Source organism: Oncorhynchus keta, unplaced genomic scaffold (genome assembly GCF_023373465.1).
Source record: "Oncorhynchus keta strain PuntledgeMale-10-30-2019 unplaced genomic scaffold, Oket_V2 Un_contig_4883_pilon_pilon, whole genome shotgun sequence".
Classification (NCBI taxonomy): Eukaryota; Metazoa; Chordata; class Actinopteri; order Salmoniformes; family Salmonidae; genus Oncorhynchus; species Oncorhynchus keta.
In genome coordinates, this window is record NW_026288012.1 from 51,367 (window position 1) to 64,608 (window position 13,242).

Here is a 13,242-nt window from a genome sequence, read left to right on the forward strand (position 1 = left end):
CTGGAGCTGCAGGGTCAGGGTGTAGAGGTGACTACGGTGAAGGGCTGGAGCTGCAGGGTGTAGAGTTGACTACGGCGAAGGGCCGAGCCCGGGGAAGTAGTGTGTTTGTAGCCCAGGGGAAGTAATGTGTTTGTAGCCCAGGGGGAAGTAGTGTTTGTAGCCCAGGGAAGTAATGTGTTTGTAGCCCAGGGGAAGTAGTGTGTTTGTAGCCCAGGGAAGTAGTGTGTTTGTAGCCCAGGGAAGTAGTGTGTTTGTAGCCCAGGGAAGTAGTGTGTTTGTAGCCCAGGGAAGTAGTGTGTTTGTAGCCCAGGGAAGTAGTGTGTTTGTAGCCCAGGGAAGTAGTGTGTTTGTAGCCCAGGGAAGTAGTGTGTTTGTAGCCCAGGGGAAGTAGTGTGTTTTAGCCCAGGGGGAAGTAGTGTGTTTGTAGCCCAGGGGGAAGTAGTGTGTTTGTAGCCCAGGGGAAGTAGTGTGATTGTAGCCCAGGAAGTAGTGTGTTTGTAGCCCAGGGAAGTAGTGTGTTTGTAGCCCAGGGAAGTAGTGTGTTTGTAGCCCAGGGGAAGTAGTGTGATTGTAGCCCAGGGGGAAGTAGTGTGATTGTAGCCCAGGGAAGTAGTGTGTTTGTAGCCCAGGGAAGTAGTGTGTTTGTAGCCCAGGGAAGTAGTGTGTTTGTAGCCCAGGGAAGTAGTGTGTTTGTAGCCCAGGGAAGTAGTGTGTTTGTAGCCCAGGGGAAGTAGTGTGTTTGTAGCCCAGGGGGAAGTAGTGTGTTTGTAGCCCAGGGGAAGTAGTGTGTTTGTAGCCCAGGGGAAGTAGTGTGTTTGTAGCCCAGGGGAAGTAGTGTGTTTGTAGCCCAGGGGGAAGTAGTGTGTTTGTAGCCCAGGGGAAGTAGTGTGTTTGTAGCCCAGGGGAAGTAGTGTGTTTGTAGCCCAGGGGGAAGTAGTGTGATTGTAGCCCAGGGAAGTAGTGTGTTTGTAGCCCAGGGGAAGTAGTGTGTTTGTAGCCCAGGGGAAGTAGTGTGTTTGTAGCCCAGGGAAGTAGTGTGTTTGTAGCCCAGGGAAGTAGTGTGATTGTAGCCCAGGGAAGTAATGTGTTTGTAGCCCAGGGGAAGTAGTGTGTTTGTAGCCCAGGGGGAAGTAGTGTGTTTGTAGCCCAGGGGAAGTAGTGTGTTTGTAGCCCAGGGGAAGTAGTGTGTTTGTAGCCCAGGGAAGTAGTGTGTTTGTAGCCCAGGGAAGTAGTGTGTTTGTAGCCCAGGGGAAGTAATGTGTTTGTAGCCCAGGGGGAAGTAGTGTGTTTGTAGCCCAGGGAAGTAGTGTGTTTGTAGCCCAGGGGAAGTAGTGTGTTTGTAGCCCAGGGGGAAGTAGTGTGTTTGTAGCCCAGGGGAAGTAGTGTGTTTGTAGCCAGGGGAAGTAGTGTGTTTGTAGCCCAGGGGGAAGTAGTGTGTTTGTAGCCCAGGGGAAGTAGTGTGTTTGTAGCCCAGGGGAAGTAGTGTGTTTGTAGCCCAGGGGAAGTAGTGTGTTTGTAGCCCAGGGGGAAGTAGTGTGTTTGTAGCCCAGGGGGAAGTAGTGTGTTTGTAGCCCAGGGGAAGTAGTGTGTTTGTAGCCCAGGGGGAAGTAGTGTGTTTGTAGCCCAGGGGAAGTAGTGTGTTTGTAGCCCAGGGGGAAGTAGTGTGTTTGTAGCCCAGGGGGAAGTAATGTGTTTGTAGCCCAGGGGGAAGTAATGTGTTTGTAGCCCAGGGGAAGTAGTGTGTTTGTAGCCCAGGGGGAAGTAGTGTGTTTGTAGCCCAGGGGAAGTAGTGTGTTTGTAGCCCAGGGGGAAGTAGTGTGTTTGTAGCCCAGGGGAAGTAGTGTGTTTGTAGCCCAGGGGGAAGTAGTGTGTTTGTAGCCCAGGGGGAAGTAGTGTGTTTGTAGCCCAGGGGGAAGTAGTGTGTTTGTAGCCCAGGGGGAAGTAGTGTGTTTGTAGCCCGGGGAAGTAGTGTTTGTAGCCCGGGGGAAGTAGTATGTTTGTAGCCCAGGGGAAGTAGTGTGTTTGTAGCCCAGGGAAGTAGTGTGTTTGTAGCCCAGGGAAGTAGTGTGTTTGTAGCCCAGGGAAGTAGTGTGTTTGTAGCCCAGGGGAAGTAGTGTGTTTGTAGCCCAGGGAAGTAGTGTGTTTGTAGCCCAGGGGGAAGTAGTGTGTTTGTAGCCCAGGGGAAGTAGTGTGTTTGTAGCCCAGGGGGAAGTAGTGTGTTTGTAGCCCAGGGGAAGTAGTGTGTTTGTAGCCAGGGGAAGTAGTGTGTTTGTAGCCCAGGGGAAGTAGTGTGTTTGTAGCCAGGGGGAAGTAGTGTGTTTGTAGCCAGGGGGAAGTAGTGTGTTTGTAGCCCAGGGGGAAGTAGTGTGTTTGTAGCCCAGGGAAGTAGTGTGTTTGTAGCCCAGGGGGAAGTAATGTGTTTGTAGCCCAGGGGAAGTAGTGTGTTTGTAGCCCAGGGAAGTAGTGTGTTTGTAGCCCAGGGGAAGTAGTGTGTTTGTAGCCCAGGGGAAGTAGTGTGTTTGTAGCCCAGGGGAAGTAGTGTGTTTGTAGCCCAGGGGAAGTAGTGTGTTTGTAGCCCAGGGGAAGTAGTGTGTTTGTAGCCAGGGGGAAGTAGTGTGTTTGTAGCCCAGGGGGAAGTAGTGTGTTTGTAGCCAGGGGGAAGTAGTGTGTTTGTAGCCAGGGGGAAGTAGTGTGTTTGTAGCCCAGGGGAAGTAGTGTGTTTGTAGCCCAGGGGAAGTAGTGTGTTTGTAGCCCAGGGGGAAGTAATGTGTTTGTAGCCCAGGGGGAAGTAGTGTGTTTGTAGCCCAGGGAAGTAGTGTGTTTGTAGCCCAGGGGGAAGTAGTGTGTTTGTAGCCCAGGGGAAGTAGTGTGTTTGTAGCCCAGGGGAAGTAGTGTGTTTGTAGCCCAGGGAAGTAGTGTGTTTGTAGCCCAGGGGAAGTAGTGTGTTTGTAGCCCAGGGGGAAGTAGTGTGTTTGTAGCCCAGGGAAGTAGTGTGTTTGTAGCCAGGGGAAGTAGTGTGTTTGTAGCCAGGGGAAGTAGTGTGTTTGTAGCCCGGGGAAGTAGTGTGTTTGTAGCCCAGGGGAAGTAGTGTGTTTGTAGCCCAGGGGAAGTAGTGTGTTTGTAGCCCAGGGGAAGTAGTGTGTTTGTAGCCCAGGGGGAAGTAGTGTGTTTGTAGCCCAGGGGAAGTAGTGTGTTTGTAGCCCAGGGGGGAAGTAGTGTGTTTGTAGCCCAGGGGGAAGTAGTGTGTTTGTAGCCCAGGGGAAGTAGTGTGTTTGTAGCCCAGGGGGAAGTAGTGTGTTTGTAGCCCAGGGGAAGTAGTGTTTGTAGCCCAGGGGAAGTAGTGTATTTGTAGCCCAGGGGAAGTAGTGTGTTTGTAGCCCAGGGGGAAGTAGTGTGTTTGTAGCCCAGGGAAGTAGTGTGTTTGTAGCCCAGGGGAAGTAGTGTGTTTGTAGCCCAGGGAAGTAATGTGTTTGTAGCCCAGGGGGAAGTAGTGTGTTTGTAGCCCAGGGGAAGTAGTGTGTTTGTAGCCCAGGGAAGTAATGTGTTTGTAGCCCAGGGGAAGTAGTGTGTTTGTAGCCCAGGGGAAGTAGTGTGTTTGTAGCCCAGGGGGAAGTAGTGTGTTTGTAGCCCAGGGGAAGTAGTGTGTTTGTAGCCCAGGGGGAAGTAGTGTGTTTGTAGCCCAGGGAAGTAGTGTGTTTGTAGCCCAGGGAAGTAGTGTGTTTGTAGCCAGTAGTGTGGGAAGTAGTGTGTTTGTAGCCCAGGGGGAAGTAGTGTGTTTGTAGCCCAGGGGAAGTAGTGTGTTTGTAGCCCAGGGGAAGTAATGTGTTTGTAGCCCAGGGGGAAGTAATGTGTTTGTAGCCCAGGGGGAAGTAATGTGTTTGTAGCCCAGGGGGAAGTAATGTGTTTGTAGCCAGGGGGAAGTAGTGTGTTTGTAGCCCAGGGGGAAGTAGTGTGTTTGTAGCCCAGGGGAAGTAGTGTGTTTGTAGCCCAGGGGAAGTAGTGTGTTTGTAGCCCAGGGGGAAGTAGTGTGTTTGTAGCCCAGGGGGAAGTAGTGTGTTTGTAGCCCAGGGGAAGTAGTGTGTTTGTAGCCCAGGGGAAGTAGTGTGTTTGTAGCCCAGGGGAAGTAGTGTGTTTGTAGCCCAGGGGAAGTAGTGTGTTTGTAGCCCAGGGGAAGTAGTGTGTTTGTAGCCCAGGGGGAAGTAGTGTGTTTGTAGCCCAGGGGAAGTAGTGTGTTTGTAGCCCAGGGGAAGTAGTGTGTTTGTAGCCCAGGGGAAGTAGTGTGTTTGTAGCCCAGGGGGAAGTAATGTGTTTGTAGCCAGGGGGAAGTAGTGTGTTTGTAGCCCAGGGGGAAGTAGAAGCTATAGAGGCCTTAAGGTGAAAGAGTGTAGACAAACCGTTAGCTCCGTAATGTCAGGACATAAACCACTCTAATAACCGATAATAACCTGAAGTAACTTAATTTCTGCTCGACTGTGATCGCGACAAAGCGTAATGTACCTACAGAGTATCTGAGGAATGAAAAATATATTATTTTATTGACTGGTGAGACATTATAGATCTGGTGGTATCTGTCAACTTTGAGTGACAATGTTGAAATCAAATCACTTTCGACTTTGACAATCGGCTTTGGAGGAATCCAAAAGGGTTGTCCCTTCTTATGAATCCCATGACGGCTCCGTACAGCGAGGGGCTCACTAAACTTCCTACGGGGGCGAAACCACTTGTCATGTAAGCCCTACAGCCCTTCACCGTAGTCACCTCTACACCCTGACCCTGCAGCTCCAGCCTGTCACTGTAGTCACCTCTACAGCCCTTCACCGTAGTCACCTCTACACCCTGACCCTGCAGCTCCAGCCCTTCACCGTAGTCAACTCTACTACAGCCCTTCACCGTAGTCACCTCTACAGCCCTTCACCGTAGTCAACTCTACTACAGCCCTTCACCGTAGTCACCTCTACAGCCCTTCACCGTAGTCACCTCTACTACAGCCCTTCACCGTAGTCAACTCTACTACAGCCCTTCACCGTAGTCACCTCTACACCCTGACCCTGCAGCTCCAGCCTGTCACTGTAGTCACCTCTACAGCCCTTCACCGTAGTCACCTCTACACCCTGACCCTGCAGCTCCAGCCTGTCACTGTAGTCACCTCTACAGCCCTTCACCGTAGTCACCTCTACACCCTGACCCTGCAGCTCCAGCCTGTCACTGTAGTCACCTCTACAGCCCTTCACCGTAGTCACCTCTACAGCCCTTCACCGTAGTCACCTCTACTACAGCCCTTCACCGTAGTCAACTCTACTACAGCCCTTCACCGTAGTCACCTCTACACCCTGACCCTGCAGCTCCAGCCTGTCACTGTAGTCACCTCTACAGCCCTTCACCGTAGTCACCTCTACACCCTGACCCTGCAGCTCCAGCCTGTCACTGTAGTCACCTCTACAGCCCTTCACCGTAGTCACCTCTACACCCTGACCCTGCAGCTCCAGCCTGTCACCGTAGTCACCTCTACAGCCCTTCACCGTAGTCACCTCTACAGCCCTTCACCGTAGTCAACCCTACAGCCTGACCCTGCAGCTCCAGCCTGTCACCGTAGTCAACTCTACTACAGCCCTTCACCGTAGTCAACTCTACTACAGCCCTTCACCGTAGTCACCTCTACAGCCCTTCACCGTAGTCACCTCTACAGCCCTTCACCGTAGTCACCTCTACAGCCCTTCACCGTAGTCAACTCTACTACAGCCCTTCACCGTAGTCAACTCTACTACAGCCCTTCACCGTAGTCAACTCTACTACAGCCCTTCACCGTAGTCACCTCTACTACAGCCCTTCACCGTAGTCACCTCTACAGCCCTTCACCGTAGTCAACTCTACTACAGCCCTTCACCGTAGTCAACTCTACTACAGCCCTTCGCCGTAGTCAACTCTACTACAGCCCTTCACCGTAGTCAACTCTACTACAGCCCTTCACCGTAGTCAACTCTACTACAGCCCTTCACCGTAGTCAACTCTACTACAGCCCTTCACCGTAGTCACCTCTACTACAGCCCTTCACCGTAGTCAACTCTACTACAGCCCTTCACCGTAGTCAACTCTACTACAGCCCTTCACCGTAGTCACCTCTACTACAGCCCTTCACCGTAGTCAACTCTACTACAGCCCTTCACCGTAGTCACCTCTACACCCTGACCCTGCAGCTCCAGCCTTTCACCGTAGTCACCTCTACAGCCTGTCACTGTAGTCAACTCTACTACAGCCCTTCACTGTAGTCACCTCTACACCCTGACCCTGTAGCTCCAGCCCTTCACCGTAGTCACCTCTACACCCTGACCCTGCAGCTCCAGCCCTTCACCGTAGTCACCTCTACACCCTGACCCTGCAGCTCCAGCCCTTCACCGTAGTCACCTCTACAGCCCTTCACCGTAGTCACCTCTACACCCTGACCCTGCAGCTCCAGCCTTTCACCGTAGTCAACTCTACTACAGCCCTTCACCGTAGTCACCTCTACACCCTGACCCTGCAGCTCCAGCCTTTCACTGTAGTCAACTCTACTACAGCCCTTCACTGTAGTCACCTCTACACCCTGACCCTGCAGCTCCAGCCCTTCACTGTAGTCACCTCTACACCCTGACCCTGCAGCTCCAGCCCTTCACTGTAGTCACCTCTACACCCTGACCCTGCAGCTCCAGCCTTTCACTGTAGTCACCTCTACACCCTGACCCTGCAGCTCCAGCCTGTCACCTCTACACCCTGACCCTGCAGCTCCAGCCTGTCACCTCTACACCCTGACCCTGCAGCTCCAGCCCTTCACTGTAGTCACCTCTACACCCTGACCCTGCAGCTCCAGCCCTTCACTGTAGTCACCTCTACACCCTGACCCTGCAGCTCCAGCCCTTCACTGTAGTCACCTCTACACCCTGACCCTGCAGCTCCAGCCCTTCACTGTAGTCACCTCTACACCCTGACCCTGCAGCTCCAGCCTGTCACCTCTACACCCTGACCCTGCAGCTCCAGCCTGTCACCTCTACACCCTGACCCTGCAGCTCCAGCCTGTCACCTCTACACCCTGACCCTGCAGCTCCAGCCTGTCACCTCTACACCCTGACCCTGCAGCTCCAGCCTGTCACCTCTACACCCTGACCCTGCAGCTCCAGCCTGTCACCTCTACACCCTGACCCTGCAGCTCCAGCCTGTCACCTCTACACCCTGACCCTGCAGCTCCAGCCCTTCACTGTAGTCACCTCTACACCCTGACCCTGCAGCTCCAGCCTGTCACTTCGATGCCAGTCTTCTGAATGGGTGATTATTCCCATCCCTGAAATGGAATGCCATTTAGTATTAAACTGAAGTCTGGAACAAAAGACTGACTCATTATAAGCAATCATAGGAATTAGTAACATCATTTAACCAAGCCAACAAAATCATTTCCAGGATATTGAAGCAGCAGCCGGGGGAAATTAGAAAAATTGTAGCTCTTAAATAGAATAATTGCCATCTTTATCTTCCGTCTCTCTCTGCTCCTCCTCGTTCTGAAGGGTTTTACAAATCACATTAACTTTCTATAGAAAATCTGCAGCGAACAGAGTAATCAAGGACTGAACGAGGGGGTGGGGGGGGGGGGGTCCATCGAGTCCTCAGTACTCAGACAGGAAAATACATGGGATTTATTTCATTCCAATGCAGATTATGTGCAGGAACAAGGTGTTCAGTGATTCTCAGGTGTGTCTCCATCACAAAGATAACACAAAACAACGCCATAACATGGGATTATATTAGGATTAGTGTAGTAAAATAACATTTAAAAGCAGTTTCTAATCTCAAAGATTCCTCTGGCAATGTGTCTCAGAGTGGCGGGTAGCCTATTGGTTACAGAGGGGGGAGGCAGGTAGCCTAGTGGTTAGAGGGGGGAGGCAGGTACCCTAGTGGTTAGAGGGGGGACAAGTAGCCTCGTGGTTAGAGGGGGGAGGCAAGTAGCCTCGTGGTTAGAGGGGGGAGGCAGGTACCCTAGTGGTTAGAGGGGGAGGCAGGTAGTCTAGTGGTTAGAGGGGGAGGCAGGTAGTCTAGTGGTTAGAGGGGGAGGCAGGTAGTCTAGTGGTTAGAGGGGGAGGCAGGTAGTCTAGTGGTTAGAGGGGGGAGGCAGGTAGTCTAGTGGTTAGAGGGGAGGCAGGTAGTCTAGTGGTTAGAGGGGGGAGGCAGGTAGTCTAGTGGTTAGAGGGGGAGGCAGGTAGTCTAGTGGTTAGTGTAGGGACGGCAGGTAGCCTAGTGGTTAGAGGGGGGAGGCAGGTACCCTAGTGGTTAGAGGGGGAGGCAGGTAGTCTAGTGGTTAGAGGGGTGAGGCAGGTAGTCTAGTGGTTAGAGGGGGAGGCAGGTAGTCTAGTGGTTAGAGGGGGAGGCAGGTAGTCTAGTGGTTAGAGGGGGAGGCAGGTAGTCTAGTGGTTAGAGGGGGAGGCAGGTAGTCTAGTGGTTAGAGGGGGAGGCAGGTACCCTAGTGGTTAGAGGGGGAGGCAGGTAGTCTAGTGGTTAGAGGGGGAGGCAGGTAGTCTAGTGGTTAGAGGGGAGGCAGGTAGTCTAGTGGTTAGAGGGGGAGGCAGGTAGTCTAGTGGTTAGAGGGGGAGGCAGGTAGTCTAGTGGTTAGAGGGGGAGGCAGGTAGTCTAGTGGTTAGAGGGGGAGGCAGGTAGTCTAGTGGTTAGAGGGGGGGACAGGTAGCCTAGTGGTTAGAGGGGGAGGCAGGTAGCCTAGTGGTTAGAGGGGAGGCAGGTAGCCTAGTGGTTAGAGGGGAGGCAGGTAGCCTAGTGGTTAGAGGGGGAGGCAGGTAGCCTAGTGGTTAGAGGGGGAGGCAGGTAGTCTAGTGGTTAGAGGGGGAGGCAGGTAGTCTAGTGGTTAGAGGGGGAGGCAGGTAGTCTAGTGGTTAGAGGGGGGACAGGTAGCCTATTGGTTAGAGGGGGAGGCAGGTAGCCTATTGGTTAGAGGGGGGACAGGTAGCCTAGTGGTTAGAGGGGAGGCAGGTAGTCTAGTTGTTAGAGGGGGCAGGTAGTCTAGTGGTTAGAGGGGGGCAGGTAGCCTATTGGTTAGAGGGGGAGGCAGGTAGCCTATTGGTTAGAGGCGGGGGGCAGCAGGCAGCCTAGTGGTTAGAGGGGAGGCAGGTAGTCTAGTGGTTAGAGGGGGAGGCAGGTAGCCTAGTGGTTAGAGGGGGAGGCAGGTAGCCTAGTGGTTAGTGTAGGGAGGTAGGTAGCCTAGTGGTTAGAGGGGGAGGCAGGTAGCCTAGTGGTTAGAGGGGGAGGCAGGTAACCTAGTGGTTAGAGGGGAGGCAGGTAGTCTAGTGGTTAGAGGGGAGGCAGGTAGTCTAGTGGTTAGAGGGGGAGGCAGGTAGTCTAGTGGTTAGAGGGGGAGGCAGGTAGTCTAGTGGTTAGAGGGGGGGGAACAGGTAGCCTAGTGGTTAGAGGGGAGGCAGGTAGCCTAGTGGTTAGAGGGGAGGCAGGTAGCCTAGTGGTTAGAGGGGGAGGCAGGTAGCCTAGTGGTTAGAGGGGGAGGCAGGTAGCCTAGTGGTTAGAGGGGGGGGCAGGTAGCCTAGTGGTTAGAGGGGGAGGCAGGTAGCCTAGTGGTTAGAGGGGGGGGCAGGTAGTCTAGTGGTTAGAGGGGAGGCAGGTAGCCTAGTGGTTAGAGGCAGGTAGCCTATTGGTTAGAGGGGGACAGGTAGCCTAGTGGTTAGAGGGGGAGGCAGGTAGTCTAGTTGTTAGAGGGGGCAGGTAGTCTAGTGGTTAGAGGGGGGCAGGTAGCCTATTGGTTAGAGGGGGAGGCAGGTAGCCTATTGGTTAGAGGCGGGGGGCAGCAGGCAGCCTAGTGGTTAGAGGGGGAGGCAGGTAGTCTAGTGGTTAGAGGGGGGAGGCAGGTAGCCTAGTGGTTAGAGGGGGAGGCAGGTAGCCTAGTGGTTAGTGTAGGGAGGTAGGTAGCCTAGTGGTTAGAGGGGGAGGCAGGTAGTCTAGTGGTTAGAGGGGGGACAGGTAGCCTATTGGTTAGAGGGGAGGCAGGTAGCCTATTGGTTAGAGGGGGGACAGGTAGCCTAGTGGTTAGAGGGGAGGCAGGTAGTCTAGTTGTTAGAGGGGGCAGGTAGTCTAGTGGTTAGAGGGGGGCAGGTAGCCTATTGGTTAGAGGGGGAGGCAGGTAGCCTATTGGTTAGAGGCAGGGGGGCAGCAGGCAGCCTAGTGGTTAGAGGGGAGGCAGGTAGTCTAGTGGTTAGAGGGGGAGGCAGGTAGCCTAGTGGTTAGAGGGGGAGGCAGGTAGCCTAGTGGTTAGTGTAGGGAGGTAGGTAGCCTAGTGGTTAGTGTAGGGAGGTAGGTAGCCTAGTGGTTAGAGGGGGAGGCAGGTAGCCTAGTGGTTAGAGGGGGAGGCAGGTAACCTAGTGGTTAGAGGGGAGGCAGGTAGTCTAGTGGTTAGAGGGGGAGGCAGGTAGTCTAGTGGTTAGAGGGGGAGGCAGGTAGTCTAGTGGTTAGAGGGGGAGGCAGGTAGTCTAGTGGTTAGAGGGGGAGGCAGGTAGTCTAGTGGTTAGAGGGGGGAACAGGTAGCCTAGTGGTTAGAGGGGGAGGCAGGTAGCCTAGTGGTTAGAGGGGAGGCAGGTAGCCTAGTGGTTAGAGGGGAGGCAGGTAGCCTAGTGGTTAGAGGGGGAGGCAGGTAGCCTAGTGGTTAGAGGGGGAGGCAGGTAGTCTAGTGGTTAGAGGGGGAGGCAGGTAGTCTAGTGGTTAGAGGGGGGGGACAGGTAGCCTATTGGTTAGAGGGGAGGCAGGTAGCCTAGTGGTTAGAGGCAGGTAGCCTATTGGTTAGGGGGACAGGTAGCCTAGTGGTTAGAGGGGAGGCAGGTAGTCTAGTTGTTAGAGGGGCAGGTAGTCTAGTGGTTAGAGGGGGGCAGGTAGCCTATTGGTTAGAGGGGGAGGCAGGTAGCCTATTGGTTAGAGGCGGGGGGGGGGCAGCAGGCAGCCTAGTGGTTAGAGGGGGAGGCAGGTAGTCTAGTGGTTAGAGGGGGGAGGCAGGTAGCCTAGTGGTTAGAGGGGGGAGGCAGGTAGCCTAGTGGTTAGTGTAGGGAGGTAGGTAGCCTAGTGGTTAGAGGGGGAGGCAGGTAACCTAGTGGTTAGAGGGGTGAGGCAGGTAGCCTAGTGGTTAGAGGGGTGAGGCAGGTAGCCTAGTGGTTAGAGGGGTGAGGCAGGTAGCCTAGTGGTTAGAGGGGGGAGGCAGGTAACCTAGTGGTTAGAGGGGTGAGGCAGGTAGCCTAGTGGTTAGAGGGGGGAGGCAGGTAGCCTAGTGGTTAGAGGGGGGAGGCAGGTAGCCTAGTGGTTAGAGGGGGAGGCAGGTAGCCTAGTGGTTAGAGGGGTGAGGCAGGTAGCCTAGTGGTTAGAGGGGTGAGGCAGGTAGCCTAGTGGTTAGAGGGGTGAGGCAGGTAGCCTAGTGGTTAGAGGGGTGAGGCAGGTAGCCTAGTGGTTAGAGGGGTGAGGCAGGTAGCCTAGTGGTTAGAGGGGTGAGGCAGGTAGCCTAGTGGTTAGAGGGGTGAGGCAGGTAGCCTAGTGGTTAGAGGGGTGAGGCAGGTAGCCTAGTGGTTAGAGGGGTGAGGCAGGTAGCCTAGTGGTTAGAGGGTGAGGCAGGTAGCCTAGTGGTTAGGGGTGAGGCAGGTAGCCTAGTGGTTAGAGGGGGAGGCAGGTAGCCTAGTGGTTAGAGGGGGGAGGCAGGTAGCCTAGTGGTTAGAGGGGGGAGGCAGGTAGTCTAGCGGTTAGAGGCCATCATTGTAAATAAGAATATGTTCTTAAACTGACTTTCCTAGTAAAATAAAGGTTACATTTTTTTTAAAAGAATGAAAAAGTTTGAGAACAGATTGTGAAATGAAAAATAAAGTGTTATTTATTTACAACAGCAAAGCACCTTTATTTCTACAGTAAAATAACATTTCAGTCAATTAGCAGACACTTTTCCTGAGTCAGATACAACTGCATCTCAGTCCTAGTAAACAAATGGTACATTTGCTTGAAAGCAGGTCCTTGGGTGCAGTCGCTCTTCTTGGGACAGTACTATAGTAGGACAGGTGCTCTACTCCATGACAGCTCCTGAGGTCTCTGACCTGTGAGGATAGACGAGGGGCCAAGTGGAGCCCAGGTCAGAGACGAGGGGCCAAGTGGAGCCCAGGTCAGAGACGAGGGGCCAAGTGGAGCCCAGGTCAGAGACGAGGGGCCAGGTGGAGCCCAGGTCAGAGACGAGGGGCCAGGTGGAGCCCAGGTCAGAGACGAGGGGCCAGGTGGAGCCCAGGTCAGAGACGAGGGGCCAGGTGGAGCCCAGGTCAGAGACGAGGGGCCAAGTGGAGCCCAGGTCAGAGACGAGGGGCCAGGTGGAGCCCAGGTCAGAGACGAGGGGCCAAGTGGAGCCCAGGTCAGAGACGAGGGGCCAGGTGGAGCCCAGGTCAGAGACGAGGGGCCAGGTGGAGCCCAGGTCAGAGACGAGGGGCCAGGTGGAGCCCAGGTCAGAGACGAGGGGCCAGGTGGAGCCCAGGTCAGAGACGAGGGGCCAGGTGGAGCCCAGGTCAGAGACGAGGGGCCAGGTGGAGCCCAGGTCAGAGACGAGGGGCCAAGTGGAGCCCAGGTCAGAGACGAGGGGCCAGGTGGAGCCCAGGTCAGAGACGAGGGGCCAAGTGGAGCCCAGGTCAGAGACGAGGGGCCAAGTGAAGCCCAGGTCAGAGACGAGGGGCCAAGTGGAGCCCAGGTCAGAGACGAGGGGCCAAGTGGAGCCCAGGTCAGAGACGAGGGGCCAAGTGGAGCCCAGGTCAGAGACGAGGGGCCAGGTGGAGCCCAGGTCAGAGACGAGGGGCCAAGTGGAGCCCAGGTCAGAGACGAGGGGCCAAATGGAGCCCAGGGGCCAAGTGAAGCCCAGGTCAGAGACGAGGGGCCAAGTGGAGCCCAGGTCAGAGACGAGGGGCCAAGTGGAGCCCAGGTCAGAGACGAGGGGCCAGGTGGAGCCCAGGTCAGAGACGAGGGGCCAAGTGGAGCCCAGGTCAGAGACGAGGGGCCAGGTGGAGCCCAGGTCAGAGACGAGGGGCCAGGTGGAGCCCAGGTCAGAGACGAGGGGCCAGGTGGAGCCCAGGTCAGAGACGAGGGGCCAAGTGGAGCCCAGGTCAGAGACGAGGGGCCAAGTGGAGCCCAGGTCAGAGACGAGGGGCCAAGTGGAGCCCAGGTCAGAGACGAGGGGCCAAGTGGAGCCCAGGTCAAAGACGA